This window comes from Myotis myotis, unplaced genomic scaffold (genome assembly GCF_014108235.1).
Source record: "Myotis myotis isolate mMyoMyo1 unplaced genomic scaffold, mMyoMyo1.p scaffold_m19_p_6, whole genome shotgun sequence".
In the NCBI taxonomy this organism is placed as follows: Eukaryota; Metazoa; Chordata; class Mammalia; order Chiroptera; family Vespertilionidae; genus Myotis; species Myotis myotis.
Genome location: NW_023416368.1, coordinates 30,790,065 through 30,800,081, shown reverse-complemented (window position 1 = coordinate 30,800,081; position 10,017 = coordinate 30,790,065). Strand labels below are relative to the sequence as shown.

Below are 10,017 nucleotides of genomic sequence, written 5' to 3'. Positions count from 1 at the left end.
AGACATATTCCTTATTTCTTGGCTAAGTATAAGAAGACTGACAAGAGGCCTAGGAAGAGGGGGGCTTCACCTCAGATCTAAATTCCTAAAGAAGTAAAGAAAAATCTAAGAAAGCATGCTTGCTTGCTTTCTTCTTTGAGTTCTTTGAATACTGGAGAAAGGAACTAAATGAAGTGATATATCTGGATTAACTAGTATACAACACTTAGAGTGAAAGAAATGCACAAAATCACCAGCATTTAACGATGACAAATATGTGTACAGTATCGCTTATGCCAGAAAGCAGTCATCTCCCCTTTCTAGTTACCTAGGAAGTAAATAAGAAAGCAGTTCTCTCATTTTCCTATTCACCCTATGCTACACTTTCCAGTTCTGGCCCATGAAATAATGATCTCAAATTAGTCCAAAATTAAATAATCCTATGGCTAACTATATTATTTTTCATTTGCATGTATTTTTGTCTATCTCCAAAATATAACTCAAATTAGCCTTCTTTCTCTATTTTTCCCTCCCTTAAAAACAAAAACAAGCCAAAACCGGTTTGGCTCAGTGGATAGAGCGTCGGCCTGCGGACTGAAAGGTCCCAGGTTCGATTCCGGTCAAGGGCATGTACCTGGGTTGCGGGCATATCCCCAGTAGGAGATGTGCAGGAGGCAGCTGATCGATGTTTCTCTCTCATCGATGTTTCTAACTCTCTTTCTCTCTCCCTTCCTCTCTGTAAAAAATCAATAAAATATATTTAAAAAAAAAAAACACAAATGGCAGAGATGACTTCCAGTATGGAATTTTTCTGCTATATACAATGCTACCTTTTTTTTTCCACGAGAGGAGGCTATTGTAGCGAAAATGACCTCTTGAAGCTGTCACACAGAAACACCATTGTAAAAACCATTTGCTTTACTGAAACCGGTTTGGCTCAGTGGATAGAGCGTCGGCCTGCGGACTGAAAGGTCCCAGGTTCGATTCCGGTCAAGGGCATGTACCTGGGTTGCGGGCACTTCCCCAGTGGGAAATGTGCAGGAGGCAGCTGATCGATGTTTCTCTCTCATCGATGTTTCTAACTATCTCTCTCCCTTCCTCTCTGTAAAAAATCAATAAAATATATTTAAAAAAAAAAAAACCATTTGCTTTATCCTATATTCTTGGCCATTGCTCAAAATATGGCAATCTATATTTTATCTTTAAGATTTTAGTGTTGTATTAAAGGAGAGAAAGTTAGCACTCTCTAACAAGCATGGCCCTCGGGCCTGACAACATACATACTGTTAAGGCATTGCACTCTTGGTAGCTGACCATGGTCTTTTGGAGGTTAAGATTTCATAGATCTTCTCAAACCTAGCTTTTGGTTTCATGGATTTTCTCTATTACTTATCTGTTCTCATTTTTGTCTATATTACTTCCTTCTTTTGTGCTTGCTTTGGGTTTTTCTCTTTTTTCTAGTTTATTAAAGTGGAAGCTTAAAACATAAAAAAAAAAGATTTTAGTTTGTCTTTCCATCATTGATGTTTCTTTTTCTTTTTTTAAAACATATTTTTATTGATTTCAGAGAGGAAGGGAGGGGGAGAGAGATAGAAACACCAATGATGAATGAGAAAAAAATCATTGATTGGCTGCCTCCTACACACCCACTACTGGGGATCAACCAAGTATGTGCCCTGACCAGGAATCGAATGAGATCTCCTGGTTCCTGATCAACACTCAACCACTGAGCAACACCAACTGGGCGAGGGTTGTTTTTTTAAAATATATTTTTATTGATTTTTAGATATTTTTATTGATTTTTTTAGAGAGAAAGGAAGGGAGCAGGAGAGATAGAAACAGTGATGAGAGAGGAAACATTGATCAGCTGCCTCCTGCATGCCCTGTACTTGGGATCAAGCCCACAACCCACACATGTGCACTGACAGGGAATCAAACTGGGAATCAAACCCATGACCTCTTGGTGACTGAGGTGAAGCTTAATCCACTGAGACACACCAGACAGACAGTTGGGTGACTTAAGCTATTTACCTTCTGGTTAGGGAGGAGTGTAAACCTTTTACTCTTTAAAAAAAGAAAATTAAATCTTTATTGTTGAAAGTATTACATATGCCCCCCTTTCCCCCCAATTGACCCCTTCTAGCCTACCCGTCCCCTACTCCTTCACCACCCTATTGTATGTGCCCATGGGTTATGCATATGTGCCTACAAGTTCTTTTGTTGATCTCTTCCCAACCACGCACCTACCCCCGCCTTCTCTCTAAGATTCCACATTTACTCTCAGGCAAGATAGGATTTTTCCATTTAATAGATGGCTATAAACTGCTTGTGTTTAACTATCTGTCTTAGTTTCCCTATTCCAATGCCCCTGGCTTACTAGCCTATCTCATTACCAGTCTCAGTGTGGTGTCTTCTTTCATTCTCTAGTTGTGGAACTTCCATTCAGCCAGATTTCTGAATGATGGTTGTTTTATAGTTTAGTTCTAATTTTGATGTGGTTGTGGAAGGAGGTGATTATCGTGTTTACCTGTGCTACCATCTTGATCAGAAGCCTCTCTAGTTTTTTGTTTTTTTTATTAGTTAAGGTATTACAAATGTGTCCTCATCCGCCCCCATTAACCCCAACCTCCCCCCCCACCCCCCGCCCCGCACACTCATGCTCCCATCCCCCTGTTGTCCACGTCCATTGGTTTGGCTTATATACATATATACAAGTCCTTCGGTTGATCTCTTCCCCTTACCCCCGCCCTCCCCTACTTTCCTTCTGGGGATTGATAGCCTGATTGCTGTTTCTCAGTCTTTGGGTCTGTCCCTTTTCATCAGTCTATGTTGTTCTCTATAATCCACAAATGAGTGAGATCATGTGGTATTTATCTTTCTCTGACTGGCTTATTTCACTTAGCATAATGCTCTCCAGTTCCATCCATGCTGTTGCAAAAGGCAAGAGTTCCTTTTTTTTTTTTTTTTTTACCGCAGCATAGTATTCCATTGTGTATATATACCACAGTTTTCTAATCCATTCATCTGCTGATGGGCACTTAGGCTGTTTCCAAATCTTAGCTATGGTGAATTGTGCTGCTATGAACATAGGGGTGCATATATCCTTTCTGATTGGCGTTTCTGGTTTCTTGGGATATATTCCTAGAAGTGGGATCACTGGGTCAAATGGGAGTTCCATTTTTAGTTTTTTGAGGTAGCTCCATACTGTTCTCCACAGTGGCTGCACCAGTCTGCATTCCCACCAGCAGTGCAGAAGGGTTCCTTTTTCTCCACATCCTCTCCAACATTTGTTGTTTGTTGATTTGTTGATGATAGCCATTCTGACAGGTGTGAGATGATAACGCATTGTTGTTTTGATTTGCATCTCTCGTATAATTAGTGACTTTGAGCATGTTTTCATATGTCTTTCGGCCTTCTGTATGTCCTCTTTCGAAAAGTGTCTGTCTAGGTCCGTTGCCCATTTTTTTATTGGATTGTTTATCTTCCTTTTTCTTTACCTTTTTCTTCTTCTTCCTCTTCTTAAAGGATACCTTTCAGCATTTCACATAATACTGGTTTGGTGGTGATGAACTCCTTTAGCTTTTCCTTATCTGTGAAGCTCTTTATCTGACCTTCAATTCTGAATGATAGCTTTGCTGGATAAAGTAATCATGGTTGTAGGTTCTTGGCATTCATCACTTTGAACATTTCTTGCCACTCCCTTCTGGCCTGCAAAGTTTCTGTTGAGAAATCAGCTGACAGTCGTATGGGTATTCCCTTGTAGGTAACTGAGTTTTTTTCTCTTGCTGCTTGTAAGATTCTCTCTTTGTCTTTTGCTCTTGGCATTTTAATTATGATGTGTCTTGGTGTGGTCCTCTTTGGATTCCTTTTGTTTGGGGTTCTCTGCGCTTCCTGGACTTGTAAGTCTACTTCTTTCACCAGGTAGGGGAAGTTTTCTGTCATTATTTCTTCAAATAGGTTTTCAATATCTTGCTCTCTCTCATCTTCTGGCACCCCTATAATTCTGATGTTGGTACGCTTGAAGCTGTCCCAGAGGCTCCTTACACTATCTTCGTGTTTTCGGATTCTTTTTTTTTTTTTTTTTTTTATTAAATTAAATCTTTATTGTTCAGATTATTACATTTGTTCCTCTTTTTTTCCCCCCATAACTCCCCTCCTCCCAGTTCCCGCCCCACCCTCCGCCCTCACTCCCCACCCACTGTCCTCATCCATAGGTGCACGATTTTTGTCCAGTCTCTTCCCGCATCTCCCACACCCCTTTCCCCCCCAGGAATAGTCAGTCCATTCCCTTTCTATGTCCCTGATTCTATTATAATCAACAGTTCATTCTGTTCATCAGATTATTTATTCACTTGATTCTTAGATTCACTTGTTGATAGACGCATATTTGTTGTTCATAATTTGTATCTTTACCTTTTTCTTCCTCTTCCTCTTCTTAAAGGATACCTTTCAGCATTTCATATAATCCTGGTTTGGTGGTGATGAACTCCTTTAGCTTTTCCTTATCTGTGAAGCTCTTTATCTGACCTTCAATTCTGAATGATAGCTTTGCTGGATAAAGTAATCTTGGTTGTAGGTTCTTGGTATTCATCACTTTGAATATTTCTTGCCACTCCCTTCTGGCCTGCAAAGTTTCTGTTGAGAAATCAGCTGACAGTCGTATGGGTATTCCCTTGTAGGTAACTGAGTTTCTTTCTCTTGCTGTTTTTAAGATTCTCTCTTTATCTTTTGCTCTTGGCATTTTAATGATGATGTGTCTTGGTGTGGTCCTCTTTGGATTCCTTTTGTTTGGGGTTCTCCACGCTTCTTGGACCTGTAAGTCCATTTCTTTCACCAGGTGGGGGAAGTTTTCTGTCATTATTTCTTCAAATAGGTTTTCAATATCTTGGTCTCTCTCATCTTCTGGCACCCCTATAATTCTGATGTTGGTACGCTTGAAGCTGTCCCAGAGGCTCCTTACACTATCCTCGCATTTTTGGATTCTTTTTTCATTTTGCTTTTCCGGTTGGGTGTTTTTTGCTTCCTCGCATTTCAAATCATTGACTTGATTCTTGCGCTCCTCTGGTCTGCTGTCGGGAGTCTGTATAATATTCGTTATTTCAGTCCGTGTATGCTTAATTTCTAGTTGGTTCCCCAATATAAGATCGAGGGTCTCATTAGATTTCTTGAGGATCTCACTACATTTATCGGCGGCTTCTAGACAGTTCTTGAGAGACCTTAAAAGTGTGGTTCTGAACTCTATATCTTCCATTGACAATTTTGTCCTGTTTCTTTGTCTCCACATTTTGTTATGCTTCCTTGGTGCACCTCCTAGTGGTCTTTGTTTGCAGTCTTATAGTTAAATCTTGATTGTTGTAGCTAATTCCAGGGAGGGTTTGACCTCTAGGCCAAGTGGCTATGAGAATCAGCTGTGTCAGTAGTGAGAGAACTTCTGTCCTCTAGGGAGGTGCTAATCTAGCCTTTGCCTGAGGCTATCCGGCAAATGCCTGTGTGCAGGGCTTGGGCGGGGCGGGTAGAACAGGATCAACAGGGTGGGCCGGAGAGAGCAGTTATGGCGGCTCTCAGTCCTGTCCCCAGGGGCTCTGCCTCTCTGAGTCCCAGCACCCGCTGCAAAGCTCAGAGAGAAAGCTGCACTCGCTCTGACCGAAGCCAGACAGTCCCGCTTCTCCCGTTTGAGTCTGGGTCCCTAAAGACTCGCCCGGATCTGGAGCTCAGAGTCTGCGACTCCCTCCCGATTGAAAACGCCAACCGCGCCCTCCGCCGCCAGCCCGCTCCGCACACTCCGAACCTCAGAATTTGACTTCAGCACTGCGCCTCCTCTGAGTGTCCGTATGCGTTTCTCTTTCCTCCTAGTTGTAGGACTTCCACTCAGCCAGCATTCCTGTGGTTCTGGGTGATGTCCCTTCCGTTTTTTGGTTTCACTTTTGAAGTAGTTGTTCAAAGCAGCAAACTCCGGCGTTAACCTATGCCGCCATCTTGGTTCTCCTTCAACTGCATTTTTACAAAGACATTTGTTTAATCATTTTTTAAGACTCAGACTGGAAACCACATAATTAAGATGTGAAAGGTTTTACACATTGACAGTTACTATCCGGATTCTTTTTTCATTTTGCTTTTCTGGTTGGGTGTTTTTTGCTTCTTCGCATTTCAAATCTTTGCCTTGATTCTTGCGCTCCTCTGGTCTGCTGTTGGGAGCCTGTATAATATTCGTTATTTCAGTCTGTGTATGCTTAATTTCGAGTTGGTTCTTTATCACAACATCGAGGCTCTCATTAGATTTCTTGAGGATCTCAATAACTTTATCGGTGGCTTCTAGACAGTTCTTGAGAGACCTTAAAAGTGTGGTTCTGAACTCAATATCCTCCATTGACAGTTTTGTCCTGTTTCTTTGTCTCCACATTTTTTATGCTTTCTTGGTGCACCCCCTAGTGGTCTTTGTGCGCAGTCTTGTTGTAGTTAAGCCTTGATTGTTGTAGTTAATACTGGGGGGATTTGACCTCCAGGCCAACTGGCTGTGAGAATCAGCTGTGTCTGCAGTGGAAAAACTTCTGTCCTCTAGGGAGGTGCTAATCTAGCCTTTGCCTGAGGCTATCTGGCAAATGGCTCTGCGCAAGGCTTGGGCAGGGCGGGTCGCATGGGATCAACAGAGCGGGTGGAGGGAGCAGTTATGGCTGCTCTCAGTCCCGTCCCCAGAGGCTCTGCCTCTCAGAGTCCCAGCAACCGCTGCAAACCTTGGAGAGAAAGCTGCCCTCGCGTTCCGACCGATGCCAGACAGTCCCGCTTCTCCCGTTTTAGTCTGGGTCCCTAGAGACTCGCCCAGAACTGGAGCTCAGAATCTGAGCCTCCCTCCCGATTGAAAACAACAACCACGCCCTCAGCTACCAGCCCACTCCGCGCATACCTCCGCACCTTTGTATTTTCCGCACTACGCCTCCTCTGAGTCTCGTATGCTGTTCTCTTTCCTTCTAGTTGAAGAAGTTCCCCTCAGCCAGTCTTCCTGTGGTTCTGCGCGATGTCTGTTCCGTCTTTTAGTTGTATTTGTGAAGTGGTTGTTCGAGGCAGCTAACTCCGGTGTTTACCTATGCCGCCATCTTGGTTTTTCCATCCAGTTTTACTTCTTCTTTTCCAATCTGGATGCCTTTTATTTCTTCTTCTTGTCTGATCGCAATGGCTAGTACTTCCAGTACTATGTTGAACAGGAGTGGTGAGAGGGGGCATCCCTGTCTCGTTCCTGTTTTTAGGGGGAATGGTTTTAGTTTTTGCCCATTGAGTATGATGTTGGCTGTGGGTTTGTCATATATGGCTTTTATTATGTTGAGGTATGATCCCTCAATTCCTATCTTGCTGAGAGTTTTTATCAAGAAAGGGTGTTGGATTTTGTCAAATGCTTTTTCCTCATCAATTGATATGACTATGTGGTTTTTTTCTCTCAATTTGTTTATGTGATGTATCACATTTATTGATTTGCGGATATTGTACCATCCTTGAATCCCTGGGATAAATCCTACTTGGTCATGGTGTATGATCTTTTTGATGTACTGCTGGATCCGATTTGCTAGGATTTTGTTGAGGATTTTGGCATCTATGTTCATGAGGGATATTGGCCTGTAATTCTCTTTCATTGTATTGTCTTTATCTGGTTTTGGGATTAGGGTGATGTTGGCTTCATAGAATGAGCTGGGAAGTGTTCCTTCCTCTTGGATCTTTTGACATAGTCTGAGGAGGAGAGGTTTTAGGTCTGCCTTGAATGTTTGGTAAAACTCCCCTGTGAAGCCATCTGGCCCTGGGCTTTTGTTTGCTGGAAGCTTTTTGATTACTGCTTCGATTTCCTCCATAGTTATTGGCCTATTGAGATTTTTAGATTCTTCCTGGTTAAGTTTTGGAAGGTTGTATTTTTCTAGGAATATGTCCATTTCCTCCAGGTTATCTAGTGTGTTGGAGTAGAGTTGTTCATAGTATTTTCTAACAATCCTTTGTATTTCTGTGGGGTCTGTTGTTATTTCTCCTCTTTCATTTCTGATTTTGTTGATTTGGGTCCTCTCTCTTTGTTTCTTGGTGAGCCTGGCTAGAGGTGTATCAATCTTCTTTATCCTTTCAAAGAACCAGCTCTTGGTTTTGTTGATCTTTTGTATTGTTTTTTTGGTCTCTATGTCGTTTATCTCCACTCTGGTCTTTGTTATTTCCTTCCTTCTGCTTACAGTGGGCTTTTTTTTGTTGCTCTCTTTCTAACTCTTTGAGTTGTAGAGTTAGGTCATTTATTCTCATTGTTTCTTGTTTCTTGCAATAGGCTTGTAGAGCTATGAACTTCCCTCTCAAGACTGCTTTTGCTGTGTCCCATAGGTTTTGGATTGTTGTGTTTTCATTGTCATTTGTTGCCATGATGTTTTTTATTTCTTCTTTGATCTCGCTGGTAACCCAGTCGTTTAATAGCATGCTATTTAGTCTCCATGTATTTGATTTTTCTGGATTGTTTTTGTTGTAGTTGATTTCCAGTTTTATGCCTTTGTGGTCTGAGAAGATGCTTGATATGATTTCAATTTTCTTGAATTTGAAGAGACTTTGTCTGTGACCCAATATATGGTCTATCTTTGAAGACGACAAATGTGCACTTGAGGAGAATGTATATTCTGTGGCTTTGGGGTGAAATGTTCTGAAGATGTCAATTAATTCCATCTGATCTAGTGAGTCATTTAGGATTGCTGTTTCTTTGCTGAGTTTCTGTTTAGAGGATTTGTCCAGTGGTGATAATGGGGTGTTAAGGTCCCCTACTATGATTGTATTGCTGTCAATCTCTCCCTTGATTTCCTCCAGAAGATTTCTTACGTATTTGGGTGCTCCTATATTGGGTGCATATATATTTACCAGAGTTATTTCTTCTTGTTGGACTGCTCCCTTTAGTATTATAAAGTGGCCTTCTTTATCCCTTTTTATGTCCTTCACTTTGAGATCTAATTTGTCAGATATAAGTATTGCTACCCTGGCTTTTTTTTCACTTCCATTGGCCTGAAAAACCCTTTTCCATCCCTTCACCATCAGTCTGTGTGCGTCTTTTTTTCTGAGGTGGGTTTCCTGTAGACAGCAGATATATGGGTCATGTTTTCTTATCCACTCATTTACCCTATGCCTTTTGACTGGGGAATTTAATCCATTTACATTTAAAGTTATTATTGATAGAAACTTGTTAGTCGCCATTTTTGTTCTTTACCACTGCGTTCCTTCTTTGTTTCCTATTTTTTCTATTTACAGCAGACCCTTTAGCATTTCTTGCATTGCTGGCTTGGTTGTAATAAACTCCCGTAGATCGTTTTTGTCTGTGAAGCTCCTGATTTGACCCTCAATTTTGATTGATAGCCTCGCTGGGTACAGTATTCTTGGATTCAGACCCTTCCTTTGCATGACTTTGTATATTTCATTCCATTCCCTTCTTGCCTGATGTGTTTCTGTTGAGAAATCGGTTGCTAGTCTGATGGGGGATCCTTTGTAGGTAACTTTCTGTCTCTCTCTGGCTGCTTTTAAGATTCTTGCTTTGTCATTGGTGTTTGCCAATTTACAGGCAAATTTTTTTAAATATATTTTATTGATTTTTTACAGAGAGGAAGGGAGAGAGACAGAGAGTTAGAAACATCGATGAGAGAGAAACATCGATCAGCTGCCTCCTACACATCTCCCACTGGGGATGTGCCCACAACCCAGGCACATGCCCTTGACCGGAATCGAACCTGGGACCTTTCAGTCTGCAAGCCGACGCTCTATCCACTGAGCCAAACCGGTTTCAGCCGGTGTTTGCCAATTTAATTATTATGTGTCTTGGCGTCGGTCTTTTCGGGTTCATTTTGTTTGGGACTCTGTGAGCTTCTTGGATTTGTGTGAGTTTTTTCCTCCCTATATCAGGGAAATTTTCTGTTACTATTTTTTCAAACAGGTTTTCTATTCCTTGCTCAGTTTCCTCTCCTTCTGGCACCCCTATTATTCGGATGTTGTTTCGTTTAGCATTGTCCCAGAGTTCTCTTAGGCTCTCCTCCTGCTTTTTAATTTTTT

At 41.6% G+C, this 10,017-nt stretch overlaps 1 pseudogene; it reads left to right on the top strand.

Moving 5' to 3' along the window:
* Positions 1-1,192: 1,192 nt before the first annotated feature.
* LOC118659519 lies at positions 1,193-1,304 on the top strand (annotated as a pseudogene).
* Positions 1,305-10,017: the final 8,713 nt, after the last annotated feature.